The 22,015-nt window shown below is 41.1% G+C and overlaps 1 protein-coding gene across 3 annotated transcripts in view; it reads left to right on the forward strand.

The window, feature by feature from the left end:
• The window catches only part of LOC149182644 (putative serine/threonine-protein kinase SIS8), a 421,365-nt gene that overhangs the window by 226,857 nt on the left and 172,493 nt on the right, over positions 1-22,015 (forward strand). The window lies entirely within an intron of this gene.

A 22,015-nucleotide genomic window follows, 5' to 3' on the forward strand; every position in this document is an offset into this window, starting at 1 on the left:
GCAACAAGCAACGAGCTATGTTGCATGGTATTTCAGATAGTAAAGCAACGAGTCCTCGGGTCTCCCCTTAGCCCCCCTCTTTGGGAGGCCAACTGGCACCCTCAAGACTGTTGTAGAGGTTCCGAGCAGCACATCAGTTCACTCATACCCGGAGCTTCAGAGGGTTTACTAACAGACGGTTCCCAAACGGACCCCCCATTCCCCACTGACAGGTTCCTCTCCTGCCCTAGCAGAGCAGGCAAAGACTTATCCAGAGCTTCTTTGCTTTGGCATTGGAAGTTAGGAGTATCCCTTGCTCCTACATCCCATCAGATTCATGCAGCTAGACTCTTCTTGGATCCAAAGGACTCTGATAGCGAGCCAGCACCACTGTCGCGACTCATGCCCCTTGCTGTAGGCTATCAGACTTGGGCATTCTTGACATCATCAACCTCCAGCACTGCACTTATTTATTTAGCCTTCTACATGATCTGATTATATACATGTTTATGAGGATGTCCTGTTGTTGTATCCTTGTTTACTTCATTTTATCCTAGATTTAGCTTTACATTTTCTAGGAGTTGTGTTTGCACTCCCACATTGTATTCGTACTAGTTGTATCGTTCAATCCCATTGACCTATTTATGGTCATTCGTTGGACATTAATAAAATTATCTTACCTTATCTAATTCTGGTAAAGATTATGTCATATTTAATTTCTAAAGATGGACAGAAGATAAGACAAGGGCTACAAACTAGCTGCAAAAGTCAATAATAATTCTCTAAGGAAAGGTTGCTACAGCTAAGCCAATGTGAAGTTGTTGGAAACCTAAAGGTTTATGTGCAATTGAAAAGTTCATCTGCAGATTCAGAGTGTTGTATGAGTTTGAACGCAGATGAGCAAAGATACCTTGAAATCTGTTCATGCAGAAGCCATAAATATAGTAGAAGCATGTAGAAGTTAGTTGAAGTAAGCCATAAGCAGGAGGAGTATATGTTAGAACCTAGAAATACTGAATTCTCTTAGGAATCTTCTTCAATTACGGCTTATTTATGGTCATTCGTTGGACATTAATAAAATTATCTTACCTTATCTAATTCTGGTAAAGATTATGTCATATTTAATTTCTAAAGATGGACAGAAGATAAGACAAGGGCTACAAACTAGCTGCAAAAGTCAATAATAATTCTCTAAGGAAAGGTTGCTACAGCTAAGCCAGTGTGAAGTTGTTGGAAACCTAAAGGTTTATGTGCAATTGAAAAGTTCATCTGCAGATTCAGAGTGTTGTATGAGTTTGAACGCAGATGAGCAAAGATACCTTGAAATCTGTTCATGCAGAAGCCATAAATATAGTAGAAGCATGTAGAAGTTAGTTGAAGTAAGCCATAAGCAGGAGTATATGTTAGAACCTAGAAATACTGAATTCTCTTAGGAATCTTCTTCAATTACGGCTTATTTAGATAAGCTGCAGCAGAAATTGCATGAGTTCTATAGACTACAGGGGACAGATGGAAGGAATCTCAAGAATAAACATCTGAACTAGAAGATTATGCATTAAGAACATCAATGCAATTGAAACCCACATGAATACAGTATTTTACACAGTCGTTTGAGCTTCACAAATAACAAAATCTATATTATTCAACGAGAGTGCGTGGGTTTGGAATAAAAGTATTTACTTAAGATACTAGAGATACTGTAAATAATTCTATGCATGGGGTTGAATAGAGGTATTTACTATAGTTAAATACTATTGATACATGTAACACTATAGAGTACTCCAATCTGTAAATATTTATATATTTATATCAATGTTGCACGAAGCGGGGACGAAACGGGGATGTTTTTTGGAAGCGGGGACACGGAAGCATCATTTTCCAAAAATCTAGGAAGCAAAGCATCTGTGGAAGCCTCTGCTATATATATATATATTTTTTTGCATTTATACTCAAAACAAACATCCCAAATACCAAATTAGTTGTAGAAGACATGAAAACATGCATATTTTTGCATAAATCAAGATAGATATAGCATCCATTGTACATTAATTATTAATTATTCGAGCATCAACCATTTAGATGCATCAACCATCTAGAATCTAGATTCTTCTCCTCTTGTCTAGCCTTTGCCTCTACCTCGATTGTCTAGGGATATTAGTCAACATTGCCCAATTTTGATCAAACTATCTAATTCAAGACTTAGAATATGGTAGAAAAAGCTTAACATGCTTGATCGATGATTTTGACTTGATTGAAAGGTAATTTTTTGCTAAGGGCATGACAAAGGAGTTCAACAATTAACACCACCAACACTAGGGTACATATAGGGCTTGGTGCTCTTGATTAAATGCTGATCACATACCTTCATACTTGATATAATCTAAAGAAATGCCACAATCCCATTGATCCTGAATTCTTGAAAACTGTTAAGTCTGCTGAATTTTGAATAGGATATGAAATTCTATTTTCTCCATATGAAGTCCAATGTGGTTGGAACCACTCTCAAACATTCTAAGTCATTTCATGGTAATGTTAAAAATTTAAGTAAAAGGATGACACTTTTACTTTAAGAATTTAATATTACCATGAGGGAGCATTTGCTATATTTATATTTTTTTAATATTTTTTTTCCCTTCATTCCTCACCTTAACCCAAGGCAGACCTACCCCCAACAAGCAAACTCACCAAAAGGTAAAAATAAAAATGAAAAAAAATCGATTTTTTTAGGTTGCGCGACGCTTTTTCCGAAAGCGTGTACAGAACCGTACATGAATCGTACTTCGCCCTCCGAAGCGCCGTACGAAGCGCGCTTTGGAGATTCGGAAGCACACTTCCGGAATTTCCAGGAAGCGTCCAAAACAGGCGGAACTGCGCTTCAGAATTTTGGAGTCGTGCTTTTGGGGACGCTTCCTGTATGAATCCGTACGGGACGCACTTCGGGCCTTAGATCCGGGGGGGGGATGTTTCTTGCAGCACGAAAGAGTTCTAACAAAGTAGTAAATAGATACCTCATATGAAGAATTGTAGGTGGACCCACTCCCACTGCTCATTGTGGTTCCCAAGGTGACTATTAACTTTGGACTTTGTTCAAAATCCCTATTTCTCTTTGTAAGGCTACTTGTTCCACTTTAGTGGGGGGATTTAGTCCTTTACCCTATTCCTGGACCATAAATAGATGAAACATTTCCTTCTGATTTATTTAGTATGCCACTTGGTATCTTTGCTATGGCTAGCCAATAAACAGGGATGCTCTCCAGGATTACTTTGACGAGCACTAACCTGCCTCCCAAGAAAGCCACTGATTGTACCATACTGAAATTGTATGCTTCCACTTTGTTATACATCCAGATCCAATTACTATAATTTTAGTCATTATTGATTTTTTGTAGCATTGGGAGGTATACCAGCATGCCAAAAGGCCTCCTAAGTTGGCCTAGAAAAATTGTGGAAACTAAAATAAAATAAATTTTATTTTTGGGTTTCATCTATGCTCAAAATGAACTAGTCGGTCTCACCATGAAAGGGTGCGTTCCTTGGGGTAAATGCACCCATTCGACTCGTATATATACACATGATGTGACACTTCATTTGACTCACTCACAATCATATCTCTTATATAGAAGACACTCGTGAGAGTAGAAAAAGGATGAAATGGCTAAAGTTTGTACTTGGTTTTTGGCACATATTTCTAGACAGTTTATTGTAAACCTTGTTGAAGAAGAATTTCTCTTAGAAGAAGAGTTGTTGGGTTTTCTAGGGAAAATTTGTTGTCTCTATTGTGCATACTTGTCTCTTTATGATCTTATTTGTTTTTACTATTTTTGCTGCATTACTGTTGAATTTTTCTGTGTATAATTACTTAATGATATCAGTAGCATAAGGAGAATTAATTGAAGATCATTAGAAGTAATTATTAGATCAGTAAATTAGTTTCTACTATGTTTCTTGTAGAAAAGTCAACAAGGTATTAGAGCTAGGCTAAAAGAGCAGTCATCAAGTCAGCCTAAGAAGAAGTTTTGTCTTTGAGAGGTTGAGTTTTGAGGAAAGGGGCTGTTTTGTACTGTTTAGAGGCCAAATTAAGGAAGGCCAAATTTTTTTTCTGGGCTGTAGCTCGCATAGGCCCTAAGGCAGATGCCCATCAAACTTGGAGCATAGGTAACCTAGACCCTAAGCTTGATGTGTGGACCCTTGGATTCTTGAAAAATCACCTCCCTAAAATTTCGCTGCAAGCCCTAGATTTCTGCCCTACCTTTAGGGGACTGAAATTTAGGAGGAGAAAATATGGAGAAGAGAAGAGTTGATCACCAAACTTCTTGGACTAGTGCCTAGTCCTTTGGGCTATGGAGTCTTAGATGATTTAAAATTGGCCAAAACCGTCTTTAAGGAGGCTAAAGATTGATGCCCTAGCAAACAACTTTTAACATTTACCCACCTAAGATTGATCGAGTTTTATGGAAGAAAGACAATTTCATCCACTAGGAACAATCATCATTTACCATACAATGAGTAATGTTACCCACCATTTTGTGGGTGATAACCCTAGGAGAATTTTTTTCTCCAAGTTGGTCCTTAGCCAACAGCCAACAACTCCTCACAGCCACCAACTAGCTCGTTGTGCCATTTCTTCACCACCTGAGCCACCGATGTGGTCCCTCACCCATCTGTCATGATCGTATGTTTGAAGGTGGGCCTCCCAAACCTAAAGGTATGCCTTGTCATTTGGTAATTGAGTATTGTAGTTTGCTTATCATGGATACTGATGGGCATGGATTAATAGGGGGATTCAACGGAAAGAGTGGGCTAGGTTTGTGCTCATCCCCTAGACCTCTTTTGTATGTTAACCTTAGACCTTAGTCCTGTGGGATCTCTTTTACTGACCTTTGGGCTTTAGAGATGGTACTACCTAGGAAACCATGATTTTGGTTGCGTGGTTCCGCTTCCTCATCCACATTTATCACCCCCCTTCCACTCATTATAGCCCCATTCATCATTTGTCCCACCTGGGGCCATATTCCTCCATTGGGTCCACATACGGTTAGCCTTCCCCCTCCCCTTGCCCATACCTTGGTGCGGACCTGGAATGATGCCCCGAAGGTTGATGCAACTAAAAGGAAAAGTAAAAACATAATTGGCCACATTCAATAGGAAAATGTACCACAAAATGCAACAGATGGACGGGACAAACACATTTAGTATGCGGGCAAAAGCCAATACATGAGCTTTACCCCATTAACATGGCCATCACCCTGGTTCCTATAGGCCCTAGATGAGCCTCTTTATCATTCAGGAACCCATGATTGTCCCAACCCTTGGTGGGTAGTGAACCACCCTATTAGTTTTTGTAGCATTGGATGTGTTCTAGCCATGAAATTTTGTGGAGAGGTTAGATGTAACGACCTATCTATAAATATAGAGAACACAAGAATAATAGCGGGCATATGATGCATGCATATGATAGCTACATATGCATGTGTCGCATACACTGCACTAGTATTTATATACTAAATTAACTATAAGTACTAAATATCATGACACTTCTTCAAATAGAAGTTCTATTCACCCATCAACACCCATATTGCTTAATGTATCATGAATAATGGGTAGATACTAAATTTAAAATGTATAATGTAAACATAACTATAAAAGGATAGATGTTAAAAATTAAGCTAAATCCTAAAAGATGGCTATATAATTATATATTTTAGATTATTAATAAAATTATAATAATAATATAATAAATTAATTAAAAGTAAGGTACTTAGTATAACTTTATGATCTTTATATTAAAAGAAGTACTTTACTAAACCATAAAAGAAATATATTTTATTAAATCATAAAAGAAATATATTTTATTAAATCATAAAGAAATATAATTTATTAAATCATAAAAGAAATATATATGATACGTGACCATAAAAGAAATATATATATGATACGTGACACGGAAGGGTGTCACTAGGGGGCAAAGCGGTGGGCTACTGGTGGAAGAGCGACCACCACCAAGAAACAAGATATAAACCACAGAGAAGAATTTTGGAAGGGGGCCGGGAGGAAGGAAAAGAACAAAGGAAGGGGAAACGAAAGAAGGGAGGACATCCATAAACTGGAGTTACCAACAGGAAGAGCACGGATTGTTCTGAGGTTTCTGGGCACGAGGGAACAGTCTGCTTCAACTAAGAAGCTTACTGGACTGAGTAGCGAGGTTCTGCTCAGTTTGGCTGGGTGGATTCGGTCTTTTGATAACCGAAGTAGGGTAGCTGGAGGCATCATCAACCGCAGGTGCACAGGGTAGTTGGAGGCAACATCAACCGTAGGTGCACAGGTAGGTATCCTCAGCAGTTTTGTTAGTTAATTTTGTAAAATTTCAGGAAATTAATTATAGGCTCATGATAAAAACCCCTTTACTGTATTTACATTGGCTTTACGGTCCTTTCACTAGAATACATGAGATCTCCAAAACCCATAAATCCTTTTTGGAAATTCCGCCTATAAGTGTCTCAATTAGATTATTAACCAATTTTTAAATATTTCATAAGTCTAAACTTAGGGAATATGGTTAATTAATCAACACTAATTGAGATAATGCGTGAATCATTTAGAAACATACATGGATCGACCCATAAATGATCCTATCCATTGATTAAGCTTTAATCTTGGCTGTTGGTGCTCCAACAATGCATTATAAAAGAAAGTTGATGTGGTGATGGAGATCATCTAGTGCAGATACTTAGTTTCCTAGGCAATTCGATTTTCTCAATAGAAACAACTCAACAGAAAAGATAGAGCCAAAGGGTGAGTAGCAGGTTGAAGAGGAGAGCAACAACATTTCTGGAGAAAGTTTTTAGTTCCTGGAAGAGTCGAAGGAAGGATGGCTGAAATCTTCTGAGGGCCAACACAGGAATTGCAGAGAGGCTAAAGCAGGCATCTCAGCGCAGAGGTTGGGGAAGCTATTTCAGAGGCAGAAAATGACTGTGGGGCGAGAGAAAATTCTTTCAATATTTTTGCCAGTTTTTTCTTTAGATTAGATTACCTGCTGGGCATCTAAATTATTGTACTCAGAATTGCTACTGAAACATTAATAATAAAATCCTCATCTGCTGCATCGCTTTTCCCAAGTTGGGTTTTTCCGGGGACAATTGTCCAAAAATAGTTGTGTCAATTTTATTGTGTGTGCTAGAGTTTCTTTGTTATCAATATTTTATTTTTCGTAGTATTTTTTATGGTGAAAATTGCAGTTGTGATTTTATTCGTTATTTGCCGTAGTAAATAAACTGCAACATTAATTTACGAGTTAGAAGAATAATCTCCAGTCGCTGCAATAGATAAATTTTTCACATGGTATTAGAGCTTAATTGATCAGCCAGGAAGCTTAGAAGCAGAGAAAGGAATTTTGCTGTTTAGAGGGAGCAACAGATCGAAATTCCCAAAGAGATTGCGCAGAGCCTAGAACAGGCAGTTCGAGTTGCTAGGGCAACAGTTCGATTTTTTCAGTTGGAAGGAGGCAAGAAAATCGAATTGTCCAGATTAGTGATTCCAACGGTTAGAGGGAGTTCATATTTTTCACTGAGCAGAATACTAGTTGGATGCAAAGAGTTTTGCTGCAAGCTGCAGAGCAAAATCCATGTTGGGAGGAAAAGAGAAATAATGCACTAAATTTGTTCCAGTATAGCCATGGACAAAATTAATATTTAGGAGACTTCAGATTTGTCTTCTAGATTGGAAGATGAATTTGCTTGCTTAGCAGGATCATCTTCACAGGGAATCTGGGACATAGATAGTGGAGCTTTAGTTCACATGACAGGGGTTGGAGAATATTTCTCTAGCTACAAAGAGGAGCAAATGGATTTCCAGACTACTATGGGAAACATAACGAAATGTACTCCAGTAGGGAGAGGTACCATAAATTTTCAGGGAGAGTCGGGAGCAAGCACTTGTTCTTTAGATGTATTGCATGTGCCAAGATTGGATATGATCCTGATTTTAGTATTCCAATTACAAGATAAAGGGTACAATGTTCACTTTGTAGGGAAGAACGTGTATGTCAAACACTTGAGATGGAAGAAGGTAAGATAGATTGGAGTTCGAAGTAATAGGTTGTACCAGTTACAAATTGATTCTCCAATGGCATTGATAGGTAGTAACAGTAGTAGTGGGAAGGAGCTGAATGAATTATGGCACAGAAGAATGGGACATCTACATCATGGAGCACTCAGGATGCTCAAAGAAACTGTAATAGGGGTTCCTGAACTAGGAACTAAACACGATGATGTGTGCAGAGGGTGCGTACTTGGGAAGTATGCTAAGGCGACATTTCCAAGGAGTGACAACAAAGCTGATGGCGTGTTAGGACTTATACACTCAGATATTTGTGGCCTGATGTCCACTAGAGCTCTCAACGATGCCAAATATTTCGTCACCTTTATTGATGATCATTCCAGGAAAACCTGGATCTACTTCTTGAAGACCAAGGATGAGGTCTTCGATTGTTTCAAAGAGTTTAAAGCTCTCGTGGAGAATGCGACAGGGATGAAGATCAAGGTACTTCGCCTAGATTTCTATTCGAAGGAAGGCATCAAGAGAGAATGCACAACTCCATGTAATCCACAGTAGAATGGTATAGTGGAGCGGAAAAATAGAACCATTGTTGGGGCTGCAAAGGCTATGTTATATGACCAAGATCTACCCAGATTTCTGTGGGTAGAAGCATGTAAGACGACAATGTATATTCAGAAAAAGACTCCTCATAGAGCATTGGGGAAGAAAATGCCAGGAGTCTTCATGGGGAAGAAGCTTGAAGTCAGTCACCTCAGAATTTTTGGCAGTGTTGCTTACTATCATGTGCCAGATGATAAAAGGACCAAACTAGATCAGACTGCAGAGAAGGGGTTTTTCGTTGGGTATAGTGAAACCTCAAAGGAATTCAAAATCTACATTCGTAGCAGTACGAAGATAGTAGTTAGGCGAGACGTGAAGTTCAGGCAGGACCGAGCTTTCAAGAGGTCTCATGAGATGCCTGCAAGTGATTAGAATTAGTCAGCAGAAGCTCCTTTAGTCCAGCAGCGGGGCAGCCATGGGAGTAGCCAGTAGGTGTTAGGGTCCAACCCTAACCCCCTTATTTATGTAATAGGATCGTGTCATAGTTATAGTTAAGTAAAGAGTCAATAAAGCCCATATTAATAATTGTAAGTGGTTAACCCGCATGGGCCATGGTATTAGATAGATGGTATTAATAAGAACCATGGTATTGCATGTATGAATCCTATATAAAGGATAGAGACTCCCCTCGAGGAGCATCGTGTCTTATTTTGTAATTGAGCTCAGCTCTATTGGAGGTTGCCCCCTCGAAGAGGCAAGTGAACATTGCTTTCTGAATAATAAAATACTTGTTGTTAATTCTCATTGTTCTATGTTCTGGGTATATTTCTTCGCATATTTGGTATTTTGGTATCGTCTTGCAGGTTAAGAGCATAACAAGTGGTATCAGAGCGCTTTCCAGGGCCAGTGGGATCTCCAATTTTTAGCAATTTTTTTTTTTTGGCTAGAGATGTGTTCCGGCGTCTTTAAACCATGGGATCTGTCGTTGAGCGCATAAACCTGCGGATTTAGGGAGGCATGCACGCAGGAAATACAAGAGGTGGTCACGCTTGTTGGACTCCCTTGTAACCCCTGTGGGTACCCCTTCGAGTAGTAGCGCATTAGACAGAACCGCGCATGCACTGTCTTCTAAGTACCCTCTGGGTATATCGGAAGCCCCTTAGCTCCCTTGAAACCTCGCCATAGATAAACCTTCGGCCGTCTTGCTGTTGTAGTACACCGAGAACAACACTCGGGGAGATTACTCGCGCGTACGATATGGTAGTTGGGTTGTACGACTAAGGGTACAGTTGATCCTCCTTGGTTAGTGCCTTGAAAGATTGGGCTGAGTACTATTGTCAGACCCTTATGTATATTGCGATCTGTAGCACCTGACACTCCTAGAGACCATAGTTCCCTTCTCTATCTCTGGATCACGCATCATCTTTGCCAGATCAAATCTCGCAGGTGGGGTTTTGTCGCAGCAGTAGCAATCCGTTCCGCCGTTCATGTAACGACCCATCTAAACTGATCCACTTTGTAAAGTTTTAAACTTTATGATAAAACAAATATGATGAATTTTAAATAATAAATATGTTAAGTTTTATAAATATAATTAAACTTTATAAACATATATAAATTAAATTTTATAAAATATATAATTAAACTTTATAAAGATATATAAATTAAAAACTTTAAACTAAACTATATGCTAAAAAAACCAAAAAATCAAATAAAGGACCCTTTTAAAAGGGGGCGCTTAAAATCAACTGAACATTTATAGCAGAGCGCATTTGACAGGGAAAATATCTGAGAGCATCAATTCGTGGAAGGCGTGTCGGGACGAGGGAAGGCGGTGGCTGCAGGTAGGACGACGGCCACCGCCAGGCCCGTAGATAAAACCGGAGGCCTAAACCGAGAGAAGGGGGGACAAACAAGAGAGCAGCAGAAAGAACCAGAAGCAGAAATTCACCAGGAGAAAACCAGGAGGAAGATAATTACCCATTGGAAGAGCTTTAAGCCGTTTGAGGTTCTGGGCACGGAGGGACAGAGAGCTTCTGTTGAGAAGCTTTCTGGATTGAGCAGCTAGGTTTGCTCAGTCTGGTTGGGTGGTATTGGTCTCCCGAAGATTGGATCAAACAGCCACGACATCACCAGCAGAATCACTAGTTCAGTAGCAGAATCAGCAGCAGTTAAGGTAAATACAAATTTAAATTCTTCAGGCTTTCTGTATTTCAGATTCTAGTTACTGTGTTTTGGTTATTACAGTTCAGATCTATCAGATCAGCCATTCAGATCCATCAGATTTGCCATCCAGATCTAGCAGTTTGGGCTCTGTAGCCGTTGCAACAATCAGATCCGCCATTCAGATCTGACTAATTGTGTGGGTTCCTATACTTGGGCGTGATTTTTGCAGAACTTTTGGCAGCATTGAATTTTCTAGGATTCGGCCACTGTAGTATTCCTAAGCAAGGAGTAAAGACCCCCCGAGACGCTTATTGGAGACTTAGCCCATAAGAATTAGGTCGACGAGCTGAGCAAGGTGGTACCATTCAATTGTTAGTGCCAAAAATTTCGGGCGGTCCCAAATTTCAAGTACATCGGATCAGTGCATGGTACAAACTAGAGCTCAAGCTATGGCCAATGAGAGGATTGACAACCTTGAATCACAATTGAAAGATGTACTGTTGCAGCTGAAGAACTTAAATGAAACACTCTCAAAGGGCAAGATGGAGGAACGTGCGGAGGCATATATTGGCAATGAAAACATTGAGGGCGAGTCTAGCCAGTCTCTTCACCTCTTTGGCACCCACCAACAATCCCAGCTACGACCACCCAAGCTGGACATGTATAAATTTGATGGCTCTCACCCGGCCACATGGATAGCACAAATGGAGCAATATTTCACACTGACTCACATCATGGATGATGCGACTCAGCTTAGTGTGGGTAGCATGTACTTGGACAATGAAAGATGGCAATGGTGGCAATGGCATCAACGTTGCTATGGAAGGCCCTTGACTTGGCAGACATTCAAAAAAGCTCTTACGGATCGCTTTGACCATGAATCTAACTTTTTGGGTCATCTCACTAAGCTTCGACAGACAGGAACAGTGAACGAATATATTACAGCCTTTGAAGCCTTAACCTTCCGCATAGGAGGTCTACACGATCAGTTCTACTTGGAATGTTTTGTCAGTGGTTTCAAAGAAGCCATACAGGCCCACGTTCGATTGCAACACCCTATCTCATGGCTGGATGCTTGCAGGATAGCTCGTGAAGTAGAACGTGCGTTAGCGGCCCAGTCCAATCGCCCTAATTTCATAGCCAATGGTCGCCCCACCTTGGCTCAAAGCGCTACCCAAGCACTCAAGGTTCAAAAGGTGTCACTAGCAGAAATGGCGGAAAGAAGAAAGCAAGGATTGTGTTACTACTGTGATGAGAAATACTCCCACGGGCATAAATGCAAGGAGCCCAAATTCTTTCAAATTGATGCTACTGATCACAGTTCATCGGAGGAAGCCCCACCACTTGACGAACCAGAGGAGGAAGAAGAGGACAACCAGCAGGACAATGTACCTGAAGAACCAGTTATCTTGCTGCATGCTTTAGCCTGGATTTCTTCTCCCCAAACTCTCAAAATCAGAGGTTTTATCAAGCGTCGCCTAGTAGTAGTCTTGATTGATAGTGGCAGTACACATAACTTTATCCATCAAAGAGTCGCGGAAGCAGTGCATTGTTTTGTCCGAGCAGTTTCTAACTTCTAGGTCCAAATTGCTGATGGGGGGACAATGAAATGTGAAGGCCGCTATGAAAATGTCAAACTTCAAATGGGGGATTATCAGTTAAAGACCCACATGTTTGCCATACACATGGGAGGGTGCGACATTGTCTTAGGTGCTGAATGGCTTCGCACACTTGGCCCAATCACAATGGATTTCCAGGAGTTATATATGAGCTTTAAGCAGAACAACCACACACATACCCTCCGCGGACTCCAGGCGGGAGCTCCCTCTATCATTAGCTCACATCGGATGGAAAAATTGTTAAAAAAGGGCCACCATGGAGTTATAGCCCAATTTAATGCCATCCAGGCCTTCGAATCCAATTCTCTTCATATTCATCCTGAGATGCAACAGATCTTAAACAACCATCTGCCAGTCTTTGACAAGCCTCATGAGCTTCCACCCTCGAGAGGGGAACATGATCATAGCATTACTTTGGTCCTAGGGGCCCAACCACCAAATGTGCGCCCATATAGATATCCGTTTGCCCAAAAGAATGAAATTGAAAAAATCATCAAGGAACTCTTGGAAGCAGGCGTCATTCGTCCCAGCATTAGTCCTTATTCATCATTGGTGGTCATGGTGCTCAAGAAAGATGGGGAATGGCATATGTGTCCAGACTTCAGGGCCCTCAATAAGTTGACGGTCAAAGATAAATTTCCCATCCCGATTGTCGATGATTTGCTGGATGAACTAAATGGGGCTCAATTCTTTACTAAGCTCGACCTTCGCTCGGGCTATCACCAAATTTACATGAAAGAAGTAGACATTCCAAAGACTGCTTTCCGAACTCATGAAGGCCATTATGAGTTCCTGGTCATGCCATTTGGTCTTTGTAATGCACCATCCACTTTTCAGAGCCTTATGAACCACCTGCTCAAACCATATCTCAGAAAATTTGTCCTTGTTTTCTTTGATGACATCCTCATCTATAGTCGCACCTGGGCCACACATCTTCAGCATGTAGATGTACTCTTGCAATTGCTCCGCAAGCATAAATTATTTGTCAAGATGTCCAAGTGCTCTTTTGGCATGGAAGAAGTTGAGTATTTGGGCCACATTGTGGGGCATGAAGGTGTCAGGGTGGACCCCAAAAAGATCTAGGCAATGCAGGATTGGCCTCAACCAAAGACCTTGAAGAGCTTGAGAGGATTTTTGGGTCTCACAGGCTACTATTGCAAATTTGTCTGCAATTATGGTCACATTGCTAGGCCCCTCACTCAACTCCTCAAGAAAAATTCATTCCTCTGGAATGATGAAGCACAATAGGCCTTTATAGCTCTCAAACATGCCATGTGTTCGACTCCAGTCTTAGCATTACCCGACTTCACCAAATCTTTTGTGATTGAATATGATGCTTCTAGTGTGGGTAGTGGGGCAGTCTTAATGCAGGAAGGTCGACCCTTGGCCTTCATGAGCCAACAACTAAGTGGGAAGAATCTGGGACAATCTACCTATGAGAAGGAGATGATGACCATCTTACATGCAGTAGATACCTGGTGACCATACTTATTGGGGCGACGTTTCCAAATCCGCACAGACCATCAAAGCCTTAAATATTTTTTGGAGCAACGCCTATCCTCACCACAACAAAATAAATGGCTCGCCAAAATGCTGGGGATATGATTATGAGATAATTTACAAGAAAGGGCGCGAAAATATTATAGCAGATGCGTTATCCCGCCAATTTGAGGAGAAAAGTACCTTGCTCGAAATTTCCCTTCCCATTCCAGAATGGATTGAAGAGGCTTGCAAGGAATGGTTTTTACATCCTTGGATCTCCCAACTCATTAATCAACTGCAGGGGGATCCAAATTCCACAGCGGGCTACTTGTGGCAGGATGAGATTCTTCGCTACAACGACAGAGTCGTAATATCACCAACATCCACCCTCAAAAGCTGCATTTGGGTGGAGTTGCACTCATCTCCCACTGCAAGACATTCAGGCTTTCAGAAGACGTATGCTCGCACTCGAAGATCATTTTTCTGGATAGGCCTGAAAAAGGACATTCTTACTTTTGTTGCTGAATGCAACGTCTGTCAGTGCCATAAAGGAGAAACAGTCAAATCCCCAGGCACATTACAACCATTGCCCATCCGGCTTCAATCTGGACCGAGGTTTCTATGGATTTCATTATGGGTCTTCCAAAGTCAAGAAACAAGTCAGTCATCATGGTGGTTGTGGATAGACTTTCTAAGTATGCTCATTTTTGCGCCCTACCCCACCCTTTTACACCGACTTTGGTCGCTCAATCTTTCATGGATCAGATCTTCAAATTGCATGGCATGCCCACTTCCATTGTGTTTGATCGTGACCCGATCTTCACCAGTAACTTTTCACAGGAACTCTTCCGGTTACAAGGTACCCAACTACAACTCGGTACTTCCTATCATCCACAAACTGATGGTCAAATTGAAGCAGTCAACAAATGTCTGGAGACCTACCTTAGGTGTTTCACTTCAGAAAAGCAACATCTCTGGGTACAGCAGTTACCTCTAGCCGAATGGTGGTATAACACCAACTATCATGCCACCACCAAAATGACTCCATATGAAGCAGTTTATGGTCAACTCTCTCCTTCCCCTACTTATATCAAGGGATGCTCGAAGTACAAGCAGTGGATCAACTCCTACAGAACCACACAACCATGCTAGCCCACCTTAGAGAGAATCTTCATCAAGCCAAAAACCGCATGAAGCAACATGCAGATCAACATCGCTCAGAACGCCAATTTCAAGAAGGGGATTAGGTATTTTTGAGGCTGCAACCATATAAGCAAACATCACTCAAAGACAAGGGTTGTCAGAAATTATCTCCAAAATTCTACGGATCGTATCAAGTACTTCAGCGCATTGGAGAAGTTGCCTACAAGCTAGCTTTGCCACCCACTACAAAAATCCATCCAGTCTTCCATGTCTCATGCCTCAAGAAAGTGATTGGGAACCATTGCAGAATTCAAACCAGTCTACCTGAAGTGGATGAAGAAGGGTCAATCTGGCTCCAACCTGAACAAGTTCTTGACTCATGAGAGCGGCACCTGCGTGGCTGCACGATCAAGGAAGTCCTGTTCAAGTGGAAAGACATCTCTCCAGGAGATGCAACCTGGGAACCAGCTACTATCCTTTAGTAGTTTTCACAGCTTCAGCCTTGAGGACAAGGCTATTCTTATGGGGGAGGGCATGTTAGGGTCCAACCCTAACCCCTTTATTTATGTAATAGGATTGAGTCATAGTTATAGTTAAGTAAAGAGTCAATAAAGCCCATATTAATAATTGTAAGTGGTTAACCCGCATGGGCCATGGTATTAGATAGATGGTATTAATAAGAACCATGATATTGCCCCATGGTATTGCATGTATGAATCTTATATAAAGGATAGAGACTCCCTTCGAGGAGCATCGTGTCTTATTTTGTAATTGAGCTTAGCTCTATTGGAGGTTGCCCCCTCGAAGAGGCAAGTGAACATTGCTTTTTGAATAATAAAATACTTGCTGTTATTTCTCATTGTTCTATGTTCTGGGTGTATTTCTTCACATATTTGGTATTCTGGTATTGTCTTGCAGGTTAAGAGCATAACAGTAGGACAAGCACGAGGACAACCATAAGGGTCAAGTACTGTGACTAGTACCAGTATTTCCTCAGGTGCAGGAAATCCGGGGAGTTCTCAGCAGATAGAGCAGTAGAGACAAGATGAGGAGTTGGCAAAACCTCCCACGACTAGTGGTCGAGCCAATAGAGAGGTTCGTCAGACATTAAGGGATGCAAAGGAGTTTATTGGAACTCCTAGGACGAGCAAGAGACAACGTAGACAACCTGACAGGTACCAAGCATTGGTAGCTCAGGTTGCAGAACCTTCTAGCTTTCAGGAGGTCGCACAACATCAGGTGTGGATAGATGCCATGGTAGAAGAGTATAACTCTATCATGACGAATGATGTTTGGGAGGTAGTGTAGAGGCCAGAAGACATATCAGTTGTAGGTTCGAGGTGGATCTATAAGATCAAATATGCGACAAATGACAATTTGGAAAAGTACAAGGCTAGGTTTGTGGCAAAGGGGTATGCACAAATGGAAGGGATATAATATATATTATGAAGAAACCTTCGCCCCAGTTGCCAGATACACTTCTATTTCGTCAGTTATATCTCTAGCAGCTCAGATGGGATGGCAGATTCACCAGATGGACGTCAAGACAACCTTTTTGAATGGAGTGATATAGGAGGAAGTGTACATAGGACAATCAAAGGGCTTTGAGACTTAGGAGAGGCGCACACGTGTGCAAATTGAAGAAGGCTCTATACGGATTCAAGCAAGCTCCCAGGGCATGGTATCGTAGAATTGACACCTACTTGCAGCAGATGGGGTTCATCAAGAGTGACACAGATCCCAACCTTTACTATTTGATGGTAGAGGATGAGCCCCTCATTCTAGTTTTGTATGTGGATGATCTATTCTTGACAGGATCATCAGGACTTATAGAGGATTGCAAGAGGAACCTGGTAGGAAAATTTGACATGAAGGATTTGGGGTTGATGCACTATTTCCTAGGATTAAAGGTGTGGCAGAAGGATGGGGAGATCTTCCTTGGGCAAGGAAGATACACTACAAATATTTTGAAGAGGTTCAGAATGCAGGATTGCAGACCCATGTCTACACCCATGATTACCAACTAGAAGAAGATAGATGCATCAGATGATAAGGATGTCGACCCCACCTTGTATAGCCAACTCATTGGGTCTCTCATGTATGTGATCAACACTAGGCCAATATTTTTTTGGCAGTCAATACCCTTAGTTAGTTTTGGAACCAAAAAGGGTACATTGGGCAGTAGCAAGGCATATTTTGAGGTACATTCGAGGCACAGTCGAGTATGGATTAAAATGTACTCGAGAGGATGACGTCAGAATTTGTGGGTACATAGATGCGGATTGGGCAGGCAGTTCAATGGACAGGAGAAGTACCTCTGGGTACTGCTTCAGTGTTTGATTAGGAATGGTTTCTTGGGGTAGTAGGAAACAAAGTCAGTAGCACTAAGCTCTGCAGAAGCAGAGTATATGGCAGCTAGCACAACTATGTGCGAAACTATATGGCTTCGGAAGTTGCTAGTAAGCTTGTTCAGGAAGAGGATGGAGGCGACCAATGTCTATTGTGATAATCGAAGTTGCACAAAGCTCTCTGAGAATCTAGTGTTTCATGATAGGTCGAAGCACATCGATATTCAATGTGACTTCATCAGAGATTGTGTACAGTGAGGAGCAATCCAACTCTATGTTCCCACAGAAGAGCAGGTTGCAGATATATTCACGAAAGCTCTAGGGAGAGCTAAGTTCATCTATTTTAGAGAACAAATGGGTATTGTGGAGAACCCGTTTCAGTAGCAGGGATAAGCTATTTTGGATGTTGCAGTTGCAGCAACAACATATGAGGGGGAGTTGCAGTGTTGGCAGTAGTATGGCAGGGTCAGCAGCAACACAAATGCAGCGTATATCAGAGTTTCGTAGTAGTTGGTGGGCAGCAACAGTCGGACATCAACAATGTAACAGGAGATGACGCAGAGACAGAGTGTTGCTATAGGAAGCATCAACACTAGAACACATTCCTCGTTAAGAGGGAGTGTTATTTTTTGTAGCATCGGATGTGTTCTAGCCATGAAATTTTGTGGAGAGGCTAGAATACATGAGATCTCCAAAACCCATAAATCGTTTCTGGAAATTCTGCCTAGAAGTGTCTCAATTAGATTATTAACCAATTTTTAAATATTTCATAAGTCTAAACTTAACGAATATGGTTAATTAATTAGTATTAATTGAGATCAGGGGTGAATCATCTAGAAAATAACATGGATCGACCCAGAAATGATCCTAGCCATTGATTAAGTTTTAATCTTGCCCGTTGGTGCTCCAAAAGAAAGTCGATGTGGTGATGGAGATCAGCCAGTGCAGATACTCAGTTGCCCATGCAATTCAATTTTCTCAGTAGCAACAACTCAACAGAGAAGATAGAGGCAGAGGGTGAGTAGCAGGTGGAAGAGGAGAGCAGCAACATTCCAGGAGAAATTTTTTAGTTCCCGGAAGAGTCGAAGGAAGGAAGGCTAAAATCTTCTGAGGGCCAATGTAGGAACTGCATAGAGGCTAACGCAGGCATTTAAGCGCAGAGGTTGGGGAAGCTATTTCGGAGGCAAAAAATAACTGTGGGGTGAGAGAAAATTCTCACAATATTTTTGTCAGTCTTTTCTTCAGATTAGATTGCCAGTTGGGCATCTAAATTATTGTACTCAGAATTGCTATTGAAACATTAATAATAAAACCCTCACCTGCTGCACCCGTTTTCCCAAGTTGGGTTTTTCCTGGGACATTTGTCCAAAAATAACTGTGTCAATTTTATTGTGTGTGCTAGAATTTTTTAGTTTCCAGTATTTTATTTTCCGCATTATTTTTTATGTTTAAAATTTAAATTGTAGCTGTGATTTTATTTGTTATTTGCCATAGTAAATAAACTGCAGAATTAATTTCCGAGTTAGAAGAATAATCTCCAGTAGCTGCAATAGATAAATTTTTCACACGCCCTACCTTAAAGGGGATATCTGTTGTTATACCTTACACATCATGCTCTTATCTGTTAAGCCCTGAGCAGTTAGTCAAAGAAAAAATCATGAAAGGCCAAAGGCATATAAAGAAAGGTGGAAAAATCAAGGTCGAGGCACTTCATGCACCAAAATTGCTCCCTCCTATACACTATATACCCATGTGTGGGCTTCCCTTTTAATAGCTACCCTTGTTCCCCAACATGTGGCCTAGGGTTGCCTATTTCATTCCCTACTCAATTCATCTCTTTATCACATGCCACCACCATTTGAAGGATGTACCTTGGACATACTATCCCATTTAAAGGTAGAAACCACCTAATAGGGTACTTGGTTAACCCCATTTGGAGCTTGGAGACATTAGCACATGCCAAAGCCCACTATGGAAGGGCCTGCCAGTATGAATTGCCCATTTGTTGTCCATGGTTTGTAAGATCTTTAACTTGATTTCCTTAAATGACTTGTTGTACTGGAAAGCTAGGGGACACATTGGATCTTATGTAGGATTGCAAATGGTCTTCATTTTGGGTTTGGTCTCCCTATACGAGGTTTTAACCCTCCAGAGGGCTACATTGGCACATGTAGGGTGTGTGTTGAGAGCCATGGGCCTCCACACCAGTAGACAACACTCCATGGATCCCTAGAGATGTTCATAGATTGCTCAAGATTCACCTATTGTATGAGGAAGATGCCCCTGGTTCACCTTTTCCCAACTGGCCCCATAATTGTACAAGCACTTGGAAGATGACCCAAGACTTGTATGCTGATGTGACATCACTTACACCACCATCTGAGCCCTTACAGATGGTCTACAAGCATCTTTGATCTACTTGGAAACCCGTGAGGTTACTTGTGTGCCCTCAAACCCATTGGGAGCACCACAAGTTTATTATTTGGAGAACAAGGGGGAAATCTCTTTTCCACTACTTTTGGGAGTCCTATTCATCATTATGGCACTTATGGACTTCATTAGGGTTCTTAGAAGGCCCAACGACCTGTATTATTGATCATTCGACCTCTTGAGAGGCTTTTTCTTTTGTTTATGAGCTAGTTTGGTGGGCTTGTCACCAAAAGTTAATTGTTTTGCACATTATTTTATTCTAGGGGCTAACGTAGGCCCAAGTAGCTAAATCGAACTCATTAGAAGTGTATAAATAGAAGTGATGAGGATTCATTTTAGTATCATCCCTTGGATTGGACTTGTATCTCTCTTGAGAATTTCTCTATGCTTCTTGAAAGACGAATTTTGGAGCATGGAATGAATTTTGATGTTTGGATTATTTTCTCTTATCTTGGAGCTTCTTGATTGGCAAATTCTTGATGGTTGGATATACTCTTAATACATGTAAGTACAATTTAATGATGTTTTCTTTTCTATTCTTGTCACATACATTGTTGCTAGGATTTCGCTATACTAGGGCTAATTTATTGCATTCATTTATGCGAAGTTGTGGAAATTCGGTTTCTAGATAGTGATGCTTCATGTATGGGCCATGCATTATGAATGAATGTTCCTAGAGATGCTTCTTCATTGAAATTCATCTTGATAAGCCATCAATCTTGCAAAACAAAGTATAAAGTTCTTTAAGCTGCTTTTGCTGCCGCCTTAATGCTATTCGAAGTTGTCTTTGAGACCTCCTGGACATAGAAAATTCACTGTCCATAGTCATAATTACTCGACTCCAACTCTCCCCAAAGGAATAGGCATTGGTCCGCCATAAGGTGATCACCTTAAACCTATTTTCCTTCTCCCTTCTCCTCTTCTCTAGGTCTAGTCCTCTAGGTAACCTAGGGCATCAATTATCTCACAATCTAGCCATCCAAATACTTAGATTTTTTGGTCCACAACTTTGATGGTGTGTCCTCAAGAAGCCCTCCAAATTTCATGAGATTCTGATGGTGGGATCTTGAGATATCGCAAACCCTAGCTTGAAGACCAATTCTTGCCCTTGGTTTCCCTTAGGCTAGAAACCTCACTGGGATTCTTGCATTGCCTTTGATTGAAAATTCATGCCTTGATCCCTTTCCCCTCCCTAATTAGGTTAAGCATATTATTGGTTGCTCAATTTTATCCCCTTACCTAACCTCGGGTCCACTTGGCCCCGTGTGGTCCCATGAACTATCGAGGTTAATTCTTGAAAGATCACCTGGAACCCAAGTTTCCACAAGAACTCTAGGGCCTAGGGTTCTCCTTTATAAGACACATACTCAAAACCTAACCCTTGAAATTCTTCCCAAGCCCTTCCTTGAGAGCATTCCATCTTATCTTCCAAGACAAGCAAGCCACATATCTGAGCCTCTCTTGTGAATAGGCTTCCAGGATCACCCCTCGACCTATTGTTGGTCCATCCATTTCATGATCCTTACAATAACATGTCTCCTCCCATCGACGAAAGTCTGTAAAGGGTAGGGAGCCTTAGCCAAGGTGATAGTGGGCTATAGCTCCATTGTTGCCCAACCCATTTCATGATCCTAATCATAACAGGTCTCCTCCCATCGACGAAAGTCTGTAAAGAGTAGGGAGACTTAGCTGAGGTGACAGTGAGCTATCGCTCCATTTTTTCCCTTAGCCTAATAGTAGCCCTTCAAGGATCTCCTTTTTGGACTCTTGCTAGTTTGAGTGGTAACATATGTGGCACCTTTCTCGGGGACGTGAAACGTGTGTTTGTTCCCCATACGACATATTGAGATATCATTATTGGCGACTCCATTGGAAGAATGAAGCCCTAGTTCTTCATTGAAGCTCAAAGACAATGCTTGTAGGGTGAAGCAAACATTTGTTAAGGCAATTTTTGTTCACCCTGGTGACTCCCATGATATCAATATATAAAGATCAATGGATTTTAATTCATGAGTGGTTTCCTGCTCTGGATATCACATGGGTTCTAGGATACCCAAATGGTTTGGATTGGAAGTTCCTGCGAAATATGCCACAATTTGAGGGTGATCCATCACAACAATTGACCACATAACAAAACTTATTAAGCGTGCTTCCGAGGTTAATGCGGTTCATCTAGAGTCTAGACAATCTCATGGAGTTATTTATTGCCTCTATTGAATACAACCACCGAGGTTGGCTTGCCTCGTGTGAGCC

The sequence above is a fragment of the Pinus tabuliformis genome, chromosome 3_2 (assembly GCF_031772625.1).
Source record: "Pinus tabuliformis cultivar Carrire ecotype Pingquan chromosome 3_2, CPIR1, whole genome shotgun sequence".
Classification (NCBI taxonomy): Eukaryota; Viridiplantae; Streptophyta; class Pinopsida; order Pinales; family Pinaceae; genus Pinus; species Pinus tabuliformis.